Source organism: Emydura macquarii, unplaced genomic scaffold (genome assembly GCF_026122565.2).
Source record: "Emydura macquarii macquarii isolate MOO-44397 ecotype Brisbane River unplaced genomic scaffold, CSIRO-AGI_Emac_v2 contig_320, whole genome shotgun sequence".
Classification (NCBI taxonomy): Eukaryota; Metazoa; Chordata; order Testudines; family Chelidae; genus Emydura; species Emydura macquarii.
The window spans coordinates 9,867,523-9,893,570 of record NW_027130457.1 but is presented as its reverse complement, the minus strand read 5'-3'; the positions used below and the strand labels follow the sequence as shown (position 1 = coordinate 9,893,570).

The 26,048-nt window shown below is 38.7% G+C and overlaps 1 protein-coding gene across 3 annotated transcripts in view; it reads right to left on the bottom strand.

Moving 5' to 3' along the window:
* CTNND2 (catenin delta 2) overlaps window positions 1-26,048 on the bottom strand; it is a 1,025,780-nt gene that overhangs the window by 632,005 nt on the left and 367,727 nt on the right. The window contains exon 1 of one of the 3 annotated variants that reach the window (XM_067570046.1): window positions 18,188-18,334. The exons of the other annotated variants lie outside the window; for them this stretch is intronic. The gene's annotated coding sequence lies outside the window, so the exon portion shown is untranslated. Of the gene's footprint in view, window positions 1-18,187; window positions 18,335-26,048 lie in introns of those variants that run through there. 3 annotated transcript variants of the gene reach the window in all.

Below are 26,048 nucleotides of genomic sequence, written 5' to 3'. Positions count from 1 at the left end.
AGGACCCATATTGTTCAGGGTATAAAAGGGGCAGCCCTATAATCAGTTAGCTGATCCTTGGGCTGGTGCTTGGGTTAGTGCTTGGCTCCTTGTACTTGTATTGGCTCCTGGGCTTGTGCCTTCTTCTAGTAAGAATAGGACTAATAGAATATTTACCAATAGGATAGATAGATATATTTACCTTGTTAGGATCTTTTGTTCTTAGCTGATTCTTAGTAGTCTTAATCTTAGCCTTATTGCTTTTATGGAAAAGTTCTATACAATTTAACAGAATGATAACCTAGCATCATCCTAGAATATTATTGCTGCATAGACTCTATAGGATGATTGAAAAATTCTATAGAAAGAATATAATTCTCTAGCCCTCTAGCACTGTCTAGCTCTCCACCTCCCACTCGAGAACTGAGGAGCCTGGACATCTTCCTACCAAGTCGACAGGGAAGGGTGTGAGTATATTAATCAAAATTGTACAGCATATTATATATATAATATATGCTGTACAATTTTGATATATAATATATATATATATATTAATTTTAATCATTATCCATTTGATTATTCATTTTTCTATCATTCTATGCTATCTCAATAAAAATCAGTAAAATTATTCATGCTCGATGTGAGCATTCCTGTTGTGCACCCCAAAGGTCCTTGCAAAACTGTGTAACCTGATTCTGGGACTAGAACTTCATTATCTTCTGATCAGATCCATTGGCGAGCCTATAACCCCACTCAATTACTAAACACCCAAAATCAGACAACAAAGCCTAGCACAGGAGTGTCTCATCAGAATAAACTCTCCCCCACACTACCTACCCCCTGTGCTGCTGCCTCTGTTACCAAAGCAGTGCTAGAGTAAGACTGCTCAGAACCGGTCAGCCTCAGGGAAGGCAGGCAAGTAGCTGTGCAGCAGGGATGGGAGAGAATGTATGCCCTGCACAGCTGAACCAAGCATAACCAGAGTCTCTCCAGACAGGCAAATCTATAAGGGAGTAGGACTGAGATTAAAGCTGACTGTCCTCGCCCCTGAAAAGGTGATGGAGAGTGGGGCCCATGGCTACCACTATTCAGCACCTCATGCTCCCTCCTTGCCTCACATGAGCCATTGCTACTGATATTGAGGGGAGAAGGAGGAGAGGTAAAGTTTCAAGCGACTCTTCTTTTGGACCTATGGATAATCAAGGGGTTGAAAAGGTTAATGGGAGCCAACGTCTTCTCTGTTCAGAAAGCATTCAGCTAGGCATGGTGCTTTCCAAATGTGCAAGGTTCTCCAGGACAGTAAAATACAGTTTCTGTGATTCTGCACTGTGCATGTATCCTTGATCTCTCTCTAATTATAGATGAGTAGAACTGTGCAAAATGTATGTAATGAAACCCCAAACCATTTTAAAGTCACTTAGCTGTGTGTTTCATTACCAACTCAAAAAACTTGGTCCATGCGTATCAAGACTTAACTGAGATTTGTGACCACTCAGGAAAACCTGGGCTAATTTATGGTTTTGCATCAAAGCCATACAACACCTGTAGATGTGGATGATTCTGATCTAAAACCAGGTGAAATGTGGTGCTTTTAAATGTTCTTTGAAGCATTTTTTAAATCAAAGGTGCAGAGAAAAAAAGAAAATATTCTCCCGAATTCTATTGAAATGAAATTGTTAACCTTTGAACAGCTCTAACTGAAAGCCTCTATTTTTAGGTGAATGCAAATACTTATGGAATTTCCATTCAATCATTTCTGAATTATCAAAATGAGAGGGGAAGAGGTTCATGCTTTAAAAATATCATCAAACTTTTTGCTCTTTGCTAACACAAAAATGGTTTGAATCTAGAATTTCATTCTAGGTCTGTACAAAGCCTCAGTGAGACAAGCTTCCTCTGGTAAGTTTTGAATGCAGATCTAAACACACAAATCTGCAAATGTAGCACAGCATCTCAACAACTACATCCAGGCCTTCGTCTTCTACAAGATGTTTGCCTAGAATCCTGGGCCTGTTCACTATCAGTGTTGGGAAGGTTAACGGAGAGATCTATAAATATCACCCCAGATCCAGGAAATGTTCTTTGTATTCATACTGTTCATGTACTCCTAGATTTCACATCCCCTTTGTCCCCCAATAGCTGCTCTTGACTCCAGGGTCCAAAGATATCCCTCTGACAATCTTATCTTAGATATCTTCTGGAGCTTCTCTCAGGCCTGCAGAGAGTGGCAGAAGTTTGCCCTTTCCCTTCTGTGAGAGATCAGAAAGGATTTTCTTGAAGTTCAGATTCTGTAGAAACTTTACTTTCAAGTGACCTGCAGAAATTTGGTATTATGTTACCCCCCGAGAATGTATCATGGAGAGTCCAGTTTCTGTAACCCATAAAAAATGTACAATACAGGGCTATTCATCTCTTCTCAGTATATTCTTCTTACCCAAACAAATATTCTACCTGCTACCTGCTCCCTTCAGTTTCAAATGCTCTGAATCATGGAGCTACACAACCTAGAATACACAGCTCCTACGTCATTGGCAATTACAAACTCTAAGACCAGAAGAAAAGCCACTAGACTTGCTGGACCCCTTCTGTTCTCATCATTTTGTATGTTTCAGATTGTGCAGCCCTAGAGCAGGCAAAACGTTAAGTGAATCTGACCAATACATTGAAATTAAAATATGTGACTCTATGCACCTCTCTTACTGCTACAGAAACAAAATTAGATTTAAAAAAAACAAAACAAAACAAAACCCTGAAAACAAAATGGTTGAGATTCTAAATAGGTTAAAGTCAAAATATGAATGTTCTGATGTGCAGACAAAATTCACCTCTACGGCAGCTTTATTGTTCCCAAGTTATGCAGCTATGGAGGTTTCTACCTATTTCTAGTGGTTGCTTGCCATTTGGCAGTGGATGTGTAGCATTGATTTTAGTATTACATGGCTGACCAAGCCTGTATAATTCTCTGAGGCAGACTCAATGGCATTCAGGCTTATAGAAATGATGTCATGGGATGCACTGATAGACCCACTGCATCTTCTTCCCATCCTAAGGCAAGGAACAAAATCAGTCAGTCAAATAAATAGTTAAAGGGTTGTGTGGCCCAAAAAAGACATCTCTCTGGCATACGGGCATCTCTGAGCTCCATCAGAGAGAGAGAGAGAGAGAGAGAGAGAGGACAGCCTCCCTTCCTGCAAACTACACATGAATGCAGAGGCACAGAAGGTGAGAAGGAAGCTTCACAGCAGTAACTGGGGTATTCCTCACAAAGACCCTGCAAAATGACATGCCCCCACCCGTCTCTATATTCAACATTAGAATCAGAAATGACTCATTACTCTCATCATCAGGAAAGAGAAGTTTTGCAGCAGAACATGATGATATTGCTTAGGTCTACACTGAAAGCTTTTATCAGCATAGTTACATCTCTTAGCAGTATAAAAAAATCCACACTCCTGAGCTATGCTGATCTAACCTTCAGTGTAAACACTGCTAGGTCAATGGAAGGATGATGTAGTTACTATTGAAAAAATGCTAACTTTTTAAATAGCAACTACTGTATGTAAATTATTTAATTACAAACATCAGCACACACAGAGAGATCTGCTGCAAAAATTTAAAAAAAAAAAAAAAAAGGTTTGAGCCACTTAGGAAGAAGCAAAATTTACACTTTGAAAAATATTATTCTGTACACAGAATAATGAGGTCTCATAATAGATACTGGATCTTATTTACTGAAATTCTGCTGTCTGATTCAGATGTTAATTTCATGCTGCATTAAATGAACAACAGATAAAAATGTCTTTTCTGTAAATGCTTGCATCAGCTTCAAAGTTGTGGTTTGATACATTTTTGAATTAAGTTCACAAAGCTCTGAATTTAAATTTGCAAGCTGTGATGATTCAGAATTCTAAAAATTTCCTGTGGTGGGAATGAAAAGAGGATAGTCTAATGTTGATAAAAGACATCGAATAATCCATTCATATTTGCATACTAACAACAAGGCCTTTTGATTGCAGGATAGCTGTATTCACTACTTGTTTCATTTAAGTTGAAATATTTTATGCATAAATGGACTTCAGGAACAATGACCAATATATTCACTCCCATAACTATTTTCCTTTGAAATCTAACAACAGTGTTCATCATTAAAATTTATCAGGTTTGCCAGATAATTAAATAATTCTCCTCAGTATTTACAGTATTCACTATACTTGTTGGGTATACTACCATACTGAAGACACTGAGGTTAAGTTATTTAGTTAACTAATGCAACTAGCAGGCTTTTAAGGGTAACCAATGAAAGTAGGTTTCTTCTTTTTTGTCTGTGTCTGCAGGAACTGGCCACTCTCAGATCCTAGCAACAAGAATTATCTGCCAGATGCCATCAACACAGCATAATAGAATTCTCCACATTGTAGACAAGCTCAGATCTTAAATTAAATAAGATTGAGGGGTGAGGGGAGATTTAAAGCTAATCCTAGAAGATGCAAAAACTTTACAATTGAGACATTGTACAATTATGCCAGCCCAAGCAGGTGGATTATCTAGTAATATTATAGCAGCCTACAGCAAAATACCATTCTGTAACAGCGCTTGCTACAATGTGACAGTAAGGTAAATTCTATTAGAGTGAATTCAAGTACCATACATGAATTCACGTGCAGAGACTAACCCTAACACGTGCCTGTATTTTCCAACGTTTTGTTGATGCTGTTTTTGTCTGGCCATATTATCCACTTGTCCCTTGAAACTATGTCTTGTAATTTCCATCAACTGCAGTTACACCTGCTAAAAAGAGCAGAGCTCCTCAGCCACAATGCTCTGCTGCTGATCAAAGCCAGCAAGCTGTTCATGAATCCAGCAGATGTTTCTGCATGTTAGGCCACACGGATTTTTCAAAACCATTGCTTTCCTTCTCAATGGCAAAGAAAAGAAAAGAAAAAACCCTCATTTGCACTAGGTATATTGCACTCACCTGTCCAGTGACCAAAAGCATGAACTAGAGTCTGTGTGAGACAAATGGCTGAAGTACTAGTGTCCTAAAATGGCACTGTGTCAGGATCTGTGTGTCACAAGGAGAGCTAGTCAAAAATGAAGACGAAAAATTCCACAGAAATTTTGGCACATTTTCAAACCTATTTTATTTTCAGTTTCCCAATTTTCACTGTGAATTCTTTTTAAAAATTGAATATTTTGATTTTGAACCAATCAAAAACCATACAGTGGCAATGGAAAAAGAAAAATAAACAAACTAAAAAAATAATACAGAATAACTAGCAGGTTATTCTATATTTTTTGCTTGTTTATTTTATATTACATTTCCAGTGTAAATTTAAAAAACTAAAAAAGAGACATTTTTGTGAAAAAATATTTTTGCAAATGATTCTGTTTACCAGTTTGGGGAATGTCCAGTTCAGATTTCCATTTGATTTTATGAATGTTAGTTGAACCTATAGCAGTCAGTGAAGATTAGAATTTTTATTTTGTAATATAAAACAAACTATGAATGAGAAGCTGAAGCAGCCTTCAAATAGTTTTATCTTGGTGGGACAACAGTGGCTGCTCACTGAGACACTCATTTTTAAAGACCTTCTGACAACAATTCCATGTAATGGCTGTAGTATGGAAAATCCCAGCATAAGAAGAGAAGCAAGAAAAGACACAGACTGTATCACAGACAAATTTTAAAGGGGCAGACTAGGAAGCAGAAGACGACAACTCAGCAAGAAGAGTGGACAGGAGGGTCCTAGCCTCCCTGAAAGACAATGACCAAAACCCCAAAGACTCCCATGGATGGTGAGAACTCAGAGAAAGGGGGGAATTGCATTCAGGTGTTGGTTCTTTTTCCATAGAAAATCTGCACTATTTGTGTGCTAACAGTTGAGTGTGTTTGTTTAAGAAGTTCCTTTGCAAAGCCTGTGTGTTCTTTAACTGTCATATGGTCCTCAAAGAGTTATGCTATACATTGATGTATCTATGTGGGTTGAGCTCTAGGGAGAACTTGCATAAAATATTGGGGAAGCTTGGGGCATTCAGCACTAGTCTGAAGGCTGAGAGCAGATGGATTGCAGGGTCCCAAATCCTAGGGAAGAGTGCCAATCAGTCAGTCAGCATTCAGAAGCAGGAAAAAGATCCCTATTAAATTCAGGTGGAAGTAGGTGCAAATTGTATGAATATTTATTTATAGTTAACTGTTAAATGAAGACCCAAATAACTACTGCAGATAGGAGTGTATTTACTATAGCCTGGCATCCCATATGTGCAACTTAGAAGCACTTCAACAACTGAAAAGGAACTCATTTAAAATTTATTTAAGGAACAAATTCTACACTCATATGTGCTCATGCAGCTCTCAATGGGAGCCATAGCACATCATTCCAGAAACAAAAACAGATGAGAGAATGAAACCTCCCCAAATCACAGCATCCTACAAGAACTGTTATAACATGATCGGGTGGCAGGCATGTGTACTCTACTCTTTGGCAAGGAACAAAACAAGAAAGAAATGTCTGTATAGAAAATGAAACTGGAGTGACATTTTCTATCACCATATTTGTCTACTCCAGGTGGGGCAAAATTGATATACAACAAAAATGGTGGGATAAAAAGAGCAAAGTCATAAAGAAACTGGGTGTCTTTCATAAGTCTATCCAAGTAACTGATGAGAGACTATACAATGTCATACTGTAGATCCGTACTCCAGTGCAACTCATCTGGTAAGACAGTGCCAATTACAAAACACTGTGAATTGCGGGGACTGGAGAATGTCATGGATGTGCTGGTCACTGCAGGCCCAGTCCTCAGGTACATTAAAGTAGAAGCATACCACATATGTTTGTTTTTTGTTTTTTGTTTTTTGAAATTAAAAACACCACACTATGCACTGGGATCGTTTGCTCTTGTGCCCTTCATAATATCTCTTTTAAAAACTGCCAACTCTCTTGAACCCTCTTTTATCTTAGACTTGTTTCCCGCAGGATCTTACCTACCAATTCTCTGAGTCCACTAAAGGCCACCTTCTTGAAGTCCATTCTCTTTATTCTGCTGTTTTTCCTCCTATCATTCCATAGACTCATGAACTATCATCATTTCATGATCACTTTCATGCAAGTTGCCTTCCACCTTCAAATTCTCAACCAGTTCCTCCCTATTTGTCCGAATCAAGTCTAGAACAGCCTCTCCCCTAGTTATTTTCTTCGCCTTCTGGAATAAAAAGTTGCCTCCAAGGCATTCCAAGAATTTGTTGGATAGTCTGTGCCTTCTTGTATTATTTTCCCAACTGATGTCTAGGTAGTTGAAGTCCCCCTTCACCACCAAGTACTGTGCTTTGATGATGTTATTAGTTGTTTACAAAAAGTCTCATCCACCTCTTATTCCTGGGTAGATGGTCTGCAGTAGACCCCTACAATGACAACACCCTTGTTTTTTACCCCTTGTATCCTTACCTAGAGACTTGCAATAGGTCTGCCTCCCACTTCTGTCAACCTCAGTGGAAATGCATACATCCCTTTTTCCCTGTGTGTCCTTCCTTAACAAGCTATACTCTTCTCTACCAATATTTCAGTCATGTGAATTATCCCACCGAGTCTCTTTGATGCCAATTATGTCATATGTGATTATTCATTAGCATTTCTAGTTCTTCCTGTTTACTCCCCATGCTTCTTGTATTAGTATACAGACATCAGATATGTTAATTAGATTTCCCCTCTGTATTCCTTTGTCTCTCCTTTATCCCTGCTATGATTGCTCATGTATCCCCCAGATTCTGACTCTTCACATTCAGGAATCCATGTTTTGAACTTACTTGTGGGCTTTTGTCTCCTGCCCCCCAATGAACCTAGTTTAAAGCCCGCCTCACTTGGTTAGCCAGACTGTATCTGAAGATACTGCTCGCCTTCCTATCTCTACTCAGCAGTTCTTCTTGGAATAGCATCCCATGGTTAAGAAAGAAAAAGACCTCCTGAATACACCAGCTACACAGCCATGCATTCACCTCCAGGATGTGTTCGTCTCTGCCTGAGCCCTTACCCTTGACTGGAAGGATCGATAAGAAAAACACCTGTGCCCTCATTTCCTTTACTCTCACTCCTAGAGCCCTGTGGTCACTTCTGATCTACTCAATGTCATACTGTTCAGTATCATTGGTGCCCACAGGGATGAGCAGTAGACAGAGGGCCAGATGATCCTCAGCAATCCTTACATAATGTCTTGGATTTGGGCCCCTGGCAGGCAGCACACCTCCTTAGATGCTATGTCAGACTATCAGATGGATGTCTCCATTCTTGTTAGAAGGAAGTCACTGACCACCAGGATTCTTCATTTCCTCTTGGGAGTGGTGGTTGTGATCCTCCCACCCTTGTGGGGATATGACTTCTCCTCCACCTTCAGAGAGATTTCTTATTGCTCATTGCCAAGGAAGCATACTGGTTTTTTGTCTCTGTGAATGGTGAGTTGGGAACAGGGGTGCCGCAATACCTGCTGCCAGAAGTAACCATCAGCCAGCTTCCTCCCTGTGAATGAACCATTTCCTTCTTCCTTGGTAGTGGTACTGCAGTCTTCTCCAGCTGGATTGCGTCCTCAACCATGGAGATCTCCATATGCATATTTTCAATGAATTCCTTGTATGCACAGATGCACTACAGCCTAGCCACCTTCTCTTGTAGCTCTCCCAGCTGTTTCCTGGGAGGTTCTACCAGTAGGTACCTCTCACACTGGAAGGTCTCCCCATTCTGATTTTCTATGATGGGGAAATGCAGGCCACAGTCTCTGCAAATCCACACCAGGGTCTGGGTAGAGGCATCCATGGTCAGGTTCTCTGTGTGGACACAGATGTAAATGGAGGAGCCTGGAGCAGTGTTGGCATTGGTGATGCAGCCTTCCCAAAACAGAAGAAAAACACCATTTCTTCCCCCTACAAACTCCCTCTCAAACTCTTCTGTGTGCTGCCCCCTGTTCACTAACTCCCCTTGGTCGCTTAGTATCTGGCTGTTAAGCCCTTCTCTTCTAGGTCAGCCCTGCCCCCTCATTAACACACAGGGGAAGGTTAATCACAAGCACGAACGTAGGTGATCAAGGATCAAAGGACAGGAAGCTATAGACTTGCTAATGCACAATCAGCTAGCAGGGAAGGAGCTAGCAGAACATAAGCATTTGCATTACCAGACAATGCTTTGCTTGCATTTTAGCTCAGCTGACACAGCAATGTAATATGCTCTGTGTACTAGGGCTACTATGTTGCATTTTTATCATGTGTGCACACTGGTCAGCACTGATGTGTCATGTGACAACATGTATATAGGCAATAGTGGGAATCAAATAGTTAACAATTTCTTTTCATTCTTCTTCGACAAAGAATATGGCACAAGAACAACAAAAACATGCTTTGTCCTTAGACTAGACCCCTTAGGCCTATTCTCACCAATGAAGGGAGGAATTCCGTCCCCAGTCCCCTTGCCCCCTTCCCTCCCAACCGCCCCCCGGTCTCTAGTGGCATACTGACCCGGGTGCCGGAGACCCACAGTACACCACAGCATGCAGCACAGGAAGCTGTAGACTTTAGTGAGCTAGACAGCATGGAAGTTAATTTCACCCAAATCAGGAGTGGCCATGTTTTGATTTGCATAGCCCTAAAATATGAACTGTGCCCCACCCAATTCCTATTATTGGCAAAAGCTCATCATGAGCAGATTTTTATTCCTAGTAAACGCAGACAAGCATTGTTTTTATTTTTTTTTCCAACTAAGAGTACAAGCAAGCCAATATGGTTACAGGTCCCTACTTATTTCTATAAACATATTCTCTGTGTTTAACTGGCCTAAAGAATGGCTGTCACCAGAGCAGCTAGACACTTACAAATTTAAAGAAAAAATTAAATAAAACTACTACCCACCAGGGGTAACACTAAATAAATACCGCGGCTGCCACAAGAAATGTCAGCAATCATAGTGTCAACAATAAAAAAAAAAATTAAGAAACTACCAAAAGCTAAACCAACACATACAGCTTGCAACATGCCCGAAGCTTGTGAAAAGAAGGTCCTGGAGTACCACCAAAAGAGGCTTTTCCTCTTTTAGAGAATCCCTTTATTGAGAAAGGTCTGTTAGTGGTCCTGGAACCTAAAGTAACAGAAACTGATTCAGCGAGTGCCCCCCAGTCAATTTCAACTGTTGTGATCACAGGGTGAGAAGTGGCCTCACAGTAAGTGCATACCATTCACAGGTTTAAAAATTATTGCCCAGATCTGGATTTTGCATCAGAAAGTTAACAGAAAGTCACTCCAGAAACTTCAGCACAGGTGTTATCATAGTAGCCTTTCTCTCTCAAAAAAGGCTGGAATTTCTGGGTGATACTCTAAAATAATCATAAATACAGTGCATTAACATAGCCCAGAACAGATAAATGGATAAATTATGTGTTTCACCTAATCTGCAAGGGGCACCCACACTACTTCTGTGAAATCCAAGTAAAACACGTAATAAACACAGTTAAATGCACAAAGTCTCTTGGAGATTTCCACTGGGTTTCAATTCAAAATGTGGGGATTTTGCAGCACTCATCTTCTTTTCTCACAGTCTTCAGACCATTTCAGGACAATCTCATTTTCCTTCCACTACCCATAGAAATTAGAAAGCTGGAAGGACCCACTTCTGCTCAGCTAATTGTCTAATGGATCTACAGCATTTTCCCCAAGAACTTGCATCTTATTTTCCTCACATAACCCTTTTAGTTCCTTGCCACACAGCTAGAACTTCATGGGTTAAATTCATACGCTATTGATTTACATGAATGTAAATCGGAGATTAATTTGGCCCTATAACTGATATAGCTCAATTTTACTGTTGTTTCTTGACATTTACCAGAGCTAACTGGCAATATATACCAGAAAGAAGACATTTATTTTGTGCTGCACTACTTAATTTATTATAGATTGTCATTTAACCGTATTTTTAGAGCAATTTCAAAGATACAGCAAAAAATCCCCAAAACAATTGGCTTGTTAGGAATGCTGGTCTGTACACTGGCATTCTTTAAAGTCATCTAACTTGTGTAATGAAGGTCAAGGTGAATGTTAGATAAGCATAACATTTTTATAAGCATTCAAGTTAACATTACTATCTAAACTCAGAGTTCGTTTCAACATCATTGTTTATAGTGTGTGCGCATGAATGTGCGTGACCATAAATAAGGGGAAAATTCAGCTCTGACCACATGCCACATTTAAAATATTATATTAAAAATAGTACACCAATAATTTATGGTGAAATATCTATATATTGGCAAATTATTACACATCAACGTGTATAGTTGTTCCAAAGTTAAAGCTACCAAGCTTAAAAAAAAAATAATAATAATAATAATTCCTTCAATATAAAACAAAAATTTAAAAATAGTTTCTGAAAAATTCATGTTTTTTCAGCATATCGATAAAACATAGATATATGTGGAAATGGGAGACTGGTGAGACATTCTCATTCGCCTGTAAAAGTAGACATGAGGAAGCACCAAGCACTAAGCTCCTACGAGGAAAAGTGAAGGGGAAATCTATAGTTCATTATCTTATTGGTGTAGATAATTTCAAACCTCTGCAACTAAAATTTCATTTATTTAATATTTCAGTGGTGAATACACAGCATCTCTCACCGTAGCTCTATTAATTCTGATTAACATTAGTAGTGTTGTTGCACCAGAGCATAAAGGCTTAAAATGAATTGAAGCAGAAGAAATTCATGAAGATGGAAAGTATGATTAATGTAGAGGTTACTCAATAAATAATCATATGTGGTATTAGTCTCGTTATATGAACAATTATATTCAAATGAAACCACTGTATTTTTAAAAATGTCATTTATATGTTTACTCAGTGAATAATTTAGAAAACAACCTATTCATCTAGAACAATCAGATGATTGTAGGAACAATTATTTTTGCGTGTCTGTATGCTTGTTAAAATAAAGGTGGTGGTGGGAAAGAGAAACAACTGCAGCATCTAAAGCTCTACAATATATTTCAACATGTCTTTCCTATGTGATGTCAAGTCTCACGGCTGTCTAAGAAGAAACAAATCTGAACAGGTTGCTATAGAATCAGTTAAAATGTTTTAGTATTTATTTATGAAAGCCCAAGGGCTTGCCTAGTTTATATGCAAAAAAAAATTTTTTTTTTTTTTTTTGCTTTTTCTTTTAATCACATCAGTCTGACTTGAAAGATTTTGAATGCAATATATGTAGTTATAACTGAGGGTGTTTAATCTCTTCTGCAGAACATGGCAGTACTTAGTTTATTTTTTACAAAGTCTGCAATGACTTAAAACAATTGAATGATTTTGTTTTGGAGCAAACAGTCTCCTTTCAGAACAGCAACAAGAAGTATCCCTGTTTCAGCAGAGACCTAATAAAGCCTGTGAATTCTTGAAGCTCAAATTGGCTCTTTCTGAAGTTGTGGATGTATGGATGAACCACAATATAAATCTAGATGAAATTATTTATATATATCAGATTCTCAAATGGTGTGAATCAGTATAGCTCCATTGAACTCAGTAAAACTACACCAATTTTCACCATTTGAGAATCTGTTCCTACAATTTATTGCATCTCATACATTGAATTGGAAAACAAAGAGAATAACAACATCAGAACCAACTCACCCAAGAGAGCCTCCTTGGCTGAGCAGTCACAAATTCTCTCTAGTGGCCATGGAGTTGCATAGTAGTTCTATCAGCCTTGCCCTCTCCAGCTGATCGCCTGATGACTGGGCTCATGGGAGCAATGTTGGTGGACTCGGAAGGCAAGTTCTTCTCTATATAACTGAATGTCAGTCAGGTTTGAAATTATTTTAAAAGGGTCATGGCCCAAGGTTACTAGTCTCTCTTCAGCTGATGGTTTTGAATGTCAGAGAGAAAGACAGAAGAGATAGTGCAGATGAAACATTGCCATTTGGATGGTTAAACAGTGGTCAGGGGGAAAGAAGAAAACTCCAGAGCTACAGCAACAGCCAACCACATAGAGGACCATTCTCTCCCCTGAGAAAACCACCAATAATGGTGAAGCAAGGTTATGGAAATATACACCTTCATCAGGTAATTTTGGTAGTTCAGTTTTGTTGCTTGCCCATTTAAAGGGAGATTCAAAGCCAGTCCATGCACCTAGGTGGAGAGCCAAAAAGATTCTGCATCAGAATAGCTGCAGAATCAGGAGTTATTTAGCAAAGTAGTCATGAAGGAACAGAAATCATCTGTCAAAGATCTTGAGAGAGCACTTAACTATCTTCTGTGGGGATGGAGTTTTAGAGGTTTTATTTGTTTTTAAATCGTTTGTAGCAGGTGGACTTTCCTGTTTTATCAGTTTGCCTTAGGGCTTATATATGATGTCTTTAGCAGCTTGCATAGCCTGGAAGATGAAGGTCATGGAGGGTTCATGCTGGATTGAGGCTATTATTAAGGTGCTTGAGCATTCTCCAGATGAAGCATAAAAATAATGACAAAAAAGAGCAGCATGCAATGCAATCTGAATTTTTATGTTGTTACATAATTTAGCAGATATTACTAAAAACAACAGAATCCTTCCAATATCCATTGACCACTTCTAAAATTTTCAAACTAGCACCTTTGTGCTTTCTTTCATGCTGCCCTCATGCTTCGGAGACATTCCCCATAAACATTCATAAAACTACCTCATTATCCACCTTCAAAGCCCTCCTCAAAACTCTTCTTTGCCATGATGTCTACAAAAAAATTGACAACAGGTATGCTATTGTCCAGAGAATACTGCCTGTCAACTGCCTGTTGACCAATACTGTCTTATTGTTTCCTTGTACATCACCATCTGTCTATATCCATATATTGTCAGCTGCTTGGGGCAGGAACTGTATTTTTGCTCTGTGTTTGTATAGAGCCTGACATAATGGCGTCCTGGTTTATGGCCAGGGCTCCTAAGCATTATGGTAATACAAATAAATCATCATCATCAATGATGGGTGAACCTCAACAGAGTCAGACTTCACTTACTGAGTTGTCTGAATGAATTCCCTCCCACTTTTGCTTTGGGTATGATTAAAGATAGGATTTGGTTACAGAAGTCATGGATTCTGTGACTTTCCAGGACCTCCATGACTTCTGGGGCAGGGCTAGAGCAGCTGTGAGCGCAAGGCTGCCCCGAACAGCTGATCAATGGGGCTGCCCCATAACAGCTGATCGGCCACTAAAGAACTGATTAGCCAGCTCACTGGAGCAGTGGGGCTGGAGCAGCTGGAAGCCCCAGCAGCTCTGTTTTCCCCAAGCCCCCAGGGTATTTTTGGTAACAGTCAGGGATAGGTGATAGCTTCTGTGAATTTTTGTTTATTGCCCGTGACCTGTCCCCGACTTTTACGAAATACTGGTGACAGAATCTTAAGCTTAGGTATGATTCATCCTTATCAAAATGGTGGCAGTATTCACAGGGGAAGCCTTTCTTGTCACTAGCTTGTGACAAAATTCTTTGGGTGAGGCATTGGGCCCTTCTCCCTGTCAGTAGCAGCAGGCTATGTCAGCCTCCTCACAGTCAGAAAGAAGCAGCCCATTACTAGGGTGACCACCCATCCCAAATTGAGAGGGACAGTCCCAAATTGCAGAGTTCAAATATTGGTCCCAGGCTGAATGACTCTGGGACAGTATTTGTCCCGAATCCCTGCAGTGCCAGCCCACATCTGCCCAAAGCTCAGGGGCAGTGCCAGCCCCTTCCTGATGTTGGGAACAAGGTGGGCCTTAGCCCCCTGTCGCCATGAGATCACGCCCTCTGCTTCTCCTCTTCCCTGGCCAGCCCGGAAGCCAGAGCTTGGCAGTAGTAAAAGCAGCCCAGGGAGCCAAGGCTGCTGTGGGAACCCCCAGATCCTCCACCTGCCCTGCGAGGTGGGAACACGGGCTGGGGACTGCTCTTGGGCTCCCAGGCCCTCCGCCAATGGCAGGTGGAGGGTCAAGGGCTTCCCACAGCAGCCTGGGCTTTCTGGGTAGTTCTTACCATGGTCCTGCTCTGGCTTCCAGCCTGGACAGGAGGAGATCCTCGGGGGAAGATGAGGAACAGGGGTGGGGGTTTGGGGGGGAAGAGGAGGAGCAGAGGCAGGGCCACAGAGAGGGCAGAGCTCCAGCATATGTTGTGATTTTGCCTTTTGAAAAGGTGGTCACTCTACCCACACGCCCCAGGTTGAAACATCTCTCTGTTTTCAGAAGAATTTATGATAAACTTCATCAACTCTCCTTTGCACCTTTATATGCTTTAGCACAACAAAACCTGGGGAATATCAGATCCTGGAGCATGCCAACTCACATTAGAATTCTAAGTGGCAGTGCCAAGACTTGATTTCATCTAGGCCCTGTAACGCTTCAGAGAAGGTACAAGGGTGCCAAAAGCCTGAAGTTTCACAAGAGCGATGTCAGTGGACAGGATAAAGATGAAAAGATATTGGCAGGAGCTGTGAGGAAAAGGAAGGGCTACTTTAACCGCACAAGTGGGTAATACTATGTCCATTTGCAAATGAGGATATTGAGGTACAGAAAGGTAAAGTTACTCTAGGTCACAAAGTGAGTAAATACAGAAATAAAAGGTATAACCCACACATCCTGATTCCCTGAGTTGTTTGTTAACAAATACATAAAATATAGTTAAAATAAACATGTATACTGCAATTTTACAGCCCCGCAGACCAAGTCCTGTGAGCCCAAGTCAGCTGACCTGGGTCAGCCATGTCCATGCCACAGGTCTCTTATCACAGTATAAATGTATCCTGTGAGTTTTGCCATCAACTACAAAGGGACCAGGATTTGTCCCATAATGCACTCCCTGTGTACACAAAACACTGAGCTGAATTCATACCTGATGCAACTCCATGGAAATCAGTGAAGTAACACAAGGAATAGATTTGGCCCCTTATGTTTACTGTATGTAGCTGTTTGAATAAACATAGATATGTATGCAAAGAACCATGAAGAACCTCTACTCATCAATGCATTTAAAATGTATCAGTAACATTCAGCCTCTTGAAGTATTTATTTTCCAGTTTCATTAGGATTACACATGCAGCCTCTGGCACAGGACCACGTGAGCGACCTCACTTCATTGAACCATTTTGCCACACTTGAGTCACAAAATCAGAAATGTAAAATAAGTTTAACTACTTTGTTTTGTCACAGCCTTCCCCAAAACTGCCTATACTCTATTATTTGCACTTATGTTCTTCACAAAACTGAAGCTAAATATGCCCTTTGACTATTTTTTTTAATTAGCTGAATTTGTGACTTTCATTTCAGAAACCAACATTAATAAGTTATGCGTCATTTATGAATTCAATGAAATAATCTTTGGTGACAGGCATGTTTTAAATATATTACAAATTTACATTCTACAACATATAATCTAAAGTATCCACTCAGCAAATGACTGATAACCCATGTATATCATACTAGGAGTTAACTATTCTCATTAAAATCAGATTAATGTCGTATTTGTGGGTGCAATAAAACTGGTTAGTAGATCTAAATGAATATTTTAACAAGGTTCGAATTGACTGGGGCAATGCTATTAAAACACGGAACCCCAGTAAAGCATTTAATTATGACAAATAAGCTCTTCTCAGATAAAAAGATTTTCCAATCATAATATGATTAATACAACTTTATGTACTTTTAAGAACTAGAAAATCTGAATTAAGATATCTTTCATACCACAAACTCTGGAATACATTTTTAAAAACACTAAGCATAGGATTAAGCAACTAAGCTATATTGATCTAGGAAAATTTTGTCTTTGAGTTTAGCGAACAAATAACCATACATTTAACAGTTATATCAAATGATGATGCCCTTAGAAAGGATATGTTTTATTCACTTTAAACATTTTTGTAGAGTATACACTTATTAATTTAATCTGACAAAGACACTCCACTTGTAAATGCTATTAATTCTGTGGTAATACAATCCTGCAGTGTATTCAGTCAGAAGTAATTTGACAACAATTCATTGCAAGACACATCAAACTGCACCTTATCTTTTTGCTACATAAATCACCCAAACTGTAGGCAGTTTATCGTGTTTTTAATTACTGTTTAGAAATTTCATTTTAATTCATTCATCAATAATATGCGATTAAATAAAATGATAGCTTCAAAAAAGTAGAGTAACCAGTTTCAGAATAAAACTTGGAAAGGAAGGCTGCTATGATTTTTAGACATACCAAGCTGCTGGGATCACTTAATTTACTTAATCTGCTGAACAGTCCCTCACATTTTCCTATAACTTCTGCCAGTAGCAGAGAAATCCATGAAGTCATAATCATGCATTATTGTCACTAATCTTCTATAAGGTATTTCAAATCAGTTAAATCATTTGAGTAAAAATGTACCTGCAAAGCTAACAGCTTAAGAGCTTTGTTTAATTATATGAATTTCACATCATTCTCATCTGTATAACACAGAATCAGAAAAACAAATGACTATGGTACACGACAAAGCATTAATTGAGAACCAAGGTTTTCCAGGGTAAAAGTGCAAAGCAACAGGTTTGTAGCTCAAAATATCCAACTATGTAAACACATTTTTCACTGGAAAGATCATTCAGTTAATTTTTCTGATCTCTGTGGGGAGTTATTGACTTCATTAGGACCTAGCTTTAGAATGACTGAAACAAACAAAATAACAAACATCAAATAAACTGTTATTGTTTGAGTTAGGACAAGAAAATATTCTAGGAATTAAAACAGCTTTACTAAAAGGTAATATTACTTACTTGTTTTTATCCAACTTAAAATGTTGGGTATTTTTTTTTTATTTCTATAATTACAGTAAATAGTTGAAAAAACTATGAGGTAATACCAGCTAGTTAAACCGTATTCCAACTCTGGTGGTCTTAGATAAACTGTTATTCATTCTAACAAACATTCTTGTTTACTAAGATTTTAAAACATTATTTTGTAGCGAGTCACACAACGATTATATAACTAGATTAAAGCCATTGACAATTGTCTCATAGACTTTAAGGCCAGAAGGGACCATCATGCTCATCTAGTCCATTCTCCTGCACATCGCATTGTCTTTTAGCAAAACTTGTAAGTTTTTTCATAACACGCTGTAGCAATCTAACTTTCAAGATAATAGTTTTCAAAACTTTAACTGCAATTTTACAAACAATCCAGCTGACACTACATACAAAAAACCCAAAACAACTGATTTAGCTTTAACTTTTTACCTTTGTTGTACATTTCGTAAATTAATGCTCCTTAATCACTTCCAAAAAAGCAGTCTAGGCAAACAAGACTGATCAACAAAGCTGAAGAGGGAGAGTTTTCCCTCCTTTCCAAAGCAGTAGTTTAGGCAAATCTAGGCTTTTCCCCCCCACCTTCATCACTTAAAAAAAGAAACTTAAAAGATTTAAAATGGAGAATGCCGTTGACCATCCTGAACACTAAGAAAACTAAAACCAGCACTATTTTCTTTTGGTTTCAGCATTCAAGCATTTACTGCAAAATAAAACACAAAATGATATTCATTAGAGCTACCACAAGCCCAGTGGTTGCAGTCTTAAAACAGAAAAGAATAGAGTTCAGTCAGGCACAAAGGTCTCCATGGCAACAGTGAATTTAGACCCCCATTGGCATTATTTATGCAACATTTCATCACAAAAGGACCCTCCCACTAGCCTAGCTGGCATATTCTACAGTTTTCCAATCGCTCTTCCTTTTTCCTTTAATTCATATCTGGCCCTTAAGCTATTTGTATCTCAACATAAATATCCCACAGTATCGTAAAATAAATTCAACCTGTCTTTCAGGTTTGTTGTGCTATGTTTCAGAGACAGCAAAAGTATTTTAAATCCTATAGAGTTTACATTTAAAATCCCTTCTACTTCGATATCAAAGATCCATAGTTTGTCAACAAAAAATAAATGTTGACTCTGTTTGAATACAGTGTTCTCTGCTTTTATTTAATTAAACTGTTCCTATATGTGTGACTAGAAATTGAAACCTTGCAGAAAAAACATTTTAGAAAAAGCATTATTGGCAAAAGTGCAAAGCAGATGCCATGTTATTAAACTGCTGGCCTGTGCCCATTTCCAAATGATAATTTTTCTTCTGTGTTTGCAGTATAGAAATCTAATTTAACATTTATGTATTTTTATTTTGCTTTTTGTAGCTATGATAAGGGCAATATATTTGATTTATGTTCAAATTGTAGTAGACGTTACCTGAAAATGAAAAAACATAATAAAACACATTTCTATGCTATCACAACTCAAACAAGTCTTTTGGGGCATATATTATTATTTCCCTTTTAACCTTAATATATAGTTTTACCATATGACCATAATAGACCGTTAATATTTTTATTTTCAATTTCAAAATGTTTAGAAAATAAAAACTATCATCATTTTGCTCTGAGGAACTTATAAAAAGTGAGAGTTAGAGAGAGAGAGAAGCAGCCTAAGGATTAAGAACTCTTTTCTTTCTGTATTTAAAACTCTAGACTCACAAACTTGCAAATATTTATGTACCCAAGTAGCTTTATACATGTGAGTAGTTCCATTAACTCAGTTAAATTACTTATATGCATTAATACTTGTTGGATTCAACAATGTTTTTGGCTCCCCAATAAGGCAAAATATAATGTTAATGATGGATGATAACTTCATGTCAAATCATTCTAGCCATGGAAATTCCTGTACAAAGTTTACTCACTGTATTTTTCTGAACTGCAAACCTTTAGTTACACAAGAAGTTCCACTAAAATCAATAAGAGTGCTATGTTAATAAGGATTTTTTGCACAAATAAAGGATTGATTCTGCAAATCCTAAATAATTAAATAGATAACTATTCAGAGAAATATACTGTTTGGCTACTTTGGAATGTATGCAAAATGCTGTTAGGGAAATCTCTCTTTCCCTGCTTCCCTCCCCAGAGGATACAGACATCTCACACATACACATGTAGGGTGTATCTACACTATGGAGCTGGAGATGTGATTTCCACCTCCTGTAGGTATACTCATGCTAGTTTTCATCCAGCTATCATGCTAAATATAGTAGCGTAGCTGTGGTACCACAGAGAGTGGCAAGCAGTGGCATGGGCTAGCTGTGCTAAGCATGTACCCACAACCTTCAGGTGGGTTTGAACTTGGGGTGTATAGCCTATGTTAAGTAGAAATCTGGTTCAGGCCTAACTTAGCCTAAGTGTAGAGCAGTATGGGAAATTAGGTTGCTATTGTGAGAAAAGTTAGACATAAGATGGAGACCGTAAAATGAGAAAATGGAAGCAAACAAGGACATGACCCAAGGTTATATTATGCCTATGTTTTGGTTGGTTATAAGTGGTTTTAGCAGGGTTTTTAATTAGCATTTTTAAGAATTCTGCATGTTTTAGTAAAATACTATCTATATTGATAGCATGGAAGGACACTGGTAAAAATTGGTTAAAAAATGTTAATTTCAATAATGTGTAAAGTGAAGAATCAATAAGGAGGTGTTAGAAATGTGAATATTGTAGATTCAAGGTTAATTAGTATTATAAGAGATTATAAAAGGAGTAGTTTTGTTAATAATGCGGAGATGTCCAATTAATATCAAAAGGATACTGTTAGGTTCCAAGATTATAAGGCTGTACTTCACTCAGTTGTCAATGGACTGATTGCCCCCTGATACACCATTCCATCTTCAAGTGTATTGTGTAAGTGGTACTTGCAAGCCTGTTTCCTTAACTGCTCATTTTTCTTTTGAATAAAGTTTGGTTTTATCATTCAAAGTGTTGCCTAGTGGTCCTCTACTAAATAAATTTTCTCCAACTGGTGGAGAAGTTTGAACCTGAAAACTAATTTGGGTTTTTATTGCACCTTTATTTTTTAACAACTTAATATTAATTAGGAACATTCCAACATAAAAGTAACAAAAGGTTACAGTGGCTAGTTCAAGCCTCCCTTGCCACTGCCAGGGCTACTCTGGCTAAGCTACTATTTTTAGCATGCAAGCTTGAGAGAGATAATATAAGTACATTTACACCAACTGGGAAATTGCACCCCTATCTCATAATGTAAATGTAGCCATAGAGTAGGCCATCTCTTTAGCTGGTGTGTATACAGGTCCACCAACTTTATGGATCTGTCCCAAATAGATGTATGTAGTAGAATATGATTTTATTATTATTGTGAGAGCTTGAGATGGGCACTTATTTGTTTTAGAAATCAAAATAAAATAAATGATTATGTCCATTTTAATTCACAAATTAATGTGTGTATGTAGGCCCACCGACAGCAATTCCAGGTCCCAGGGCAGAACAGTCAATGGCCCCCCTAGAAAGGAATGGCTGAGGTGAGGTCTGAGGGGGCTTCAACCAGAAGTTTTTACTTATCTACTATGTGTCATGAAGGTTCCTGGGTGGCTGAGGCGGCGGTATGTGCTATTCAGCTTCCCGGTTTCCTTGGACTCCTTAGGGAGATTATTGATGAACCCGGGGAAGCTGAGTAGCAGATACCATCTCCTCAGCTGCCCAGGGACCTGCCTGGCATGTAATAAATAATCTCTGCTGAGAACAGGGATGGAAAGCGTGAACGGCGGGGGCGTCAGGAGAAGGGGTGTGTGTGTGTGTATACCTATCTATCCCCCCATCCACCGCCCCTGGGCAATTGCTCCCCTTCTCCTCCCTGGTTGGCAGGCCTCTGTGTATACACTGGAGATGAATTAACGTTATTAATATGCACTAATAATAGTTGATTCTCAATATTAATGCTAAATTATTAAGGGAATACTGAAAATAATATTGACCTTTTGTTACATTTTAGTACTTAAAAAAACAACCAACATCCAAAAAACCATTTATGTTCAATCCAGACCAAAAGAAAGCAAGCATTTATGCATACCAAAGTACAGCTCCCTCTTCTTTGAAGAGCAATGACCAAACATCTAACGTCCTATACTTCTATTTATCATTAGTGATTGAAAGTTGTAAAATTTTAAGCAGAAATTATAGCAGTTTGATTTCTAAATGTCACAGTGAAGGTGTAAGACAGTTTTGCTAGCTGTTACAGGATACAGTGTCTGCCCGTCACAAGGAGGAGTGAGATTTCAGTGTCTGAACAGAATGTGGTGACTCAGCTTTTAAGGACCAGACTTCATTCATCCATACTCCCCATGGCAGAGGTAAAGTGCAGTAATAATGATCACCTAATGGGGGAAGAGAGAAGGCTAGAAGCAAAAAATAACCTACACAAGCACTTTTAGAAAGTCAGCTGATAGTAGCATAGAAAACTGCTTTTGTGTATCTGCTGTGAGTAGTGCCAGTGATACAAAAAGGCCACAATCAACTTATTGTCCCAGTAAAACTATTGCAATGAAAATACAATTATTAATAGAAGTTTTAAGACACTGGGGAAGGGAGTGCTTTATAACGCTTTTTCTTTTATGAATTAAGTTACATATTTCCTAGTTTTCCTATAGTTCTGCCAAGCCATTGGCTTGTTTCAAAGAAAACAAAAGCAGATTTTACCTTTCATTTCCTTTCTTGTCTAGGAGGCACTGAAGGTTATTATTTGTGATAAATAAAGGGCCATAAAATGGCAGTCTAATGAGCAAAATCTATTTCACATGAAATAATGTCTCCAAGGGGTAATTAAGTACACATTACTTAAAGTATCTTGTTTCACCGAGATATTGTGACTGACCCTCCTGTTAGTATTTCAGTACATTAATATGCATCTTTGTCTCAAGAACGTTATATATCAAGACATAAAAAACCAAACAGGAACTGTGTTTATTATGTATATAACAGCAGTGTCCAAAATTTACTAGATGTATGTAGTCCCCACACTAAGAGTATATTAATTGAGAAATTAAATGTAATGTGTTTATTGAATACAAATGAACAATTGACTCCAGTTACTGAGATAAATGCAAAATCACATAAAATAAGGACTCACATGATTGCTCTAAAATATTTTGATTGTTACATAATCTACAGCCTATTTCAGTTACATATTTTGAAAGTCATAAGAAGTGCTACTTGTATCTATTTATTTGAAGTTAGGCAAGACTATGCCAAACTCTATTGTTAATAAATGAAAAAAGGAAGGAAACTCCATTCTTTCCAAAATATTTTAGTGCTGGGGTATGTTCTATAGCTTTGGTACAGAGAGGTTCTTAAAGTTGAACACAACCTTTCAGTGCTTTGCTGAATTGGGACTTGCTACCTGTTTAGGAAGATAAGCAGATAACCCATAAGAGACTAGACAAGAGGAGGTAGGAGTGGGAAAGGGCACTCCTTCCTACCCCCCCCCCCAGGGAAAGTTTTGTTCAGGAGGTCTGATCCTTTCACTCTTCCTAGCCCACCTGAGTGTGGAATGTGAGTTCTTTAGAGGGGAAGTGCTGCTCCCAGCTTGTGCCCCTGGAGCAGGGAGTCAGTATTTTGTTTACCAATGGAGGCAGGGTGATTAAGATAAGAAAAGGCTGGTGATTAAATTAAAGATCTGGAAGTCTTTAGATGAGCCTGTGGTGTGGGGGGGAAGGGCACTGAAGAGAGAAAGCAGGGGAGTCAGAAGAAATACAGCCAAGCCCTCTGAGCCAAGGTTACATCCAGAAAAGAGGGAGATGTCTGTGAAGGGGATAGGTGAAAAGAAGGGGCCAAAACTAACGGAAGGGATAACATGTGGCACCATCACCGTACTATCTGAGTGCCGTAGAACCTCAGCGCCTCTCAGTGAGATAGAGCTGTGCTGTTATCCCCATTGTACAGATGGAGCACTGAGGCACAGAGACACTAAGGGCCATATTTTCAAAGGTATTTAGGCACCTAGTGGACTTTTCAAAAGTGCTTAGAAGGTTAGGCACTTTGTGAACCCCACTAGATGCCTAGTTGCATCTTTGGGTGCCTAAAAACCTTTGAAACTCTGTCCCTAAGGCACTGGCCTGAGGTCACACAGGAACTCCATGGAGGAAGTAGAACCCAGGTCTACCAGGGTTAGCTCCCTGTCCACTGGACCAGTCTATCTTTCTGCTGCATGCTGCAAAAAAAGAGGACTCTGATAGATGGAAGCAAAACCAAGAAGGCCAGTTCTCTGAGATTCCAGCAAACGGTCACAGATGGTTGAGAAGGATATCATTGTTGACAGCATGAAAAGCAGCATAGAGATCAGGAAGAATGAAGAAAGAGAGAGAGAGAACAAGAGTCAGATGGGAGGAGATCACTTAAACCCCTCTACCCCCAAGGGGTGGCAGGTTCTGCCCCATGCTGGGTTGTTCAGCAATGGCTGCTGTGAAAGTTTACATTTCTAACTGAAAACCATCTTGTTTTGTCATTTTTTGTTCTGAGTTTGAGAAAAGGAAGGAATGAGAAAGTGTCGTATGAGTATCAGATGTGTTTATGCCTCAAATTCTTAGGGTTACAGCTGTATTAAGGCCAATTCCAGAACAAAGAAAAGAAACTGCATCTAGAGAGTCCATAAAGCTGACAATTTTTGTCATGATTTGTATTATTCACTGGGCGCCATCTATGTGCTCAGCATTATTCAGAATATGTCAGAAAATGTAGTCCCTGAGCCAATCCATATAAAATGTGTAGCCCTGGATAAGATGGCTCAGATAAAAGTGTATAGTTATTGAGCACATGTTAATATCTCTGAGTGGAGGCACTGATGGAAACAGAAGTTTTACCTAATTAAGTACTAGAAAATTTGACCCTCCCAGCATTTTTCCAAGAGGAGGAGCTGCCCAGAACTCCTGTGCCTGTTTATTTTCCTTTCCTTCTTGCAGTGGCTCTGATATATCTCAGAAGACTCCATTTTTTTTTCAGCTTTAAAATATGGAATATTCTTGGTGTTTGGTTTTAAATATTCTCCTGTGAGAACTGCAACTCAGTCACTATACTGTTGTGTTTAAGAGACTTCTGGAAAATAACTAGCCTTTGAACAGAAGTGAAAGCAGGGTTGCCAACTCCCATGGTTTTGTCATGGTTCTCATGATAATTATTATTTTCCTTAAAAAGCCCCAGCTCCTGGGGTCAAGCGGATATGTGATGATTTCAGCCTTCATTCTTAAAGGAAGAATAACTTTCTAGCAGTTCTGACTACAGAGAAAGCTTCAAACTGTGATCCCAATGCACCCTAAAGGCTCAAAAAGCAGCATGCAAATTAAAAGAACACCAAAACTATTATTTTTACATAATTTCATAGCCAATCTTATGATTTTTGGTGAGCCTGACTCATGAGTTTTGAATATTTGGGGTTGGCAATACTCTGAAAGTGACCTGCAAGTGTCAAATTCATTCGTGTTTAAAGTCAGTTTCTAGTCTATTGTTTGTAGTATGGTAACAGTCCTACAGCCCCAAGCAGTGATACAAGAGATTTTTAAGCTGCTCTAATTAATGCATAAAGACCAGTACCAGAGACAACATGTAGCCATACAGCTGAAAAATCAGGCAGAGAGGGGAGAAAATTGGCAAAGATTTTACTTGCTTTAATCAGGAAAACAAAAGTGGTGACAATATCATAATAATTAGCCATGACCAGCAATATAGTTAGTTTTAAATTTAAGGCTTCTGATAAGCATTAATTAATGATAGTTTAGAGTAAGTTTTAGTTAGAAATCCAAAATGGTGACCAATGATGTCATCAGTCAAAGAGGGAAAAGAAACAAAATGGAGATATTAGGAAAGTGACAATAGCAGGCAGATAGGATGGGGTGAAATAAAGGTCACTCCTAACACGTGAAGGGAGGGGTCCATAAGCGACTTTGTAGTAAACAAGTAAAGCTAATTAGTATACAAGATAGCTGATTGGCTAAAAATGATATCATCTTGGATGAGGAGCAGAAGGAGTTCTGAATTTGAGGTAAAATGGTAAAACTAATGAGGATAGTGGGCAATTGATTGGTCCAAAATGATTTCATCCCTGGGTAGGAAGGAATTGTTGATTGGTATTAAGAAAGCAACCAATCAGAAAAGATCTGTAAAGGTCAGAAAAACTGTATATAAGGCAGAGAACGGATACCACCTAGGTGTGGGTGATAGCTGAAGAAAACCTAGGTAGCAGGAATGAAACCAGCTTTTGATACAGCAGAAGGCCCCCAGATGAA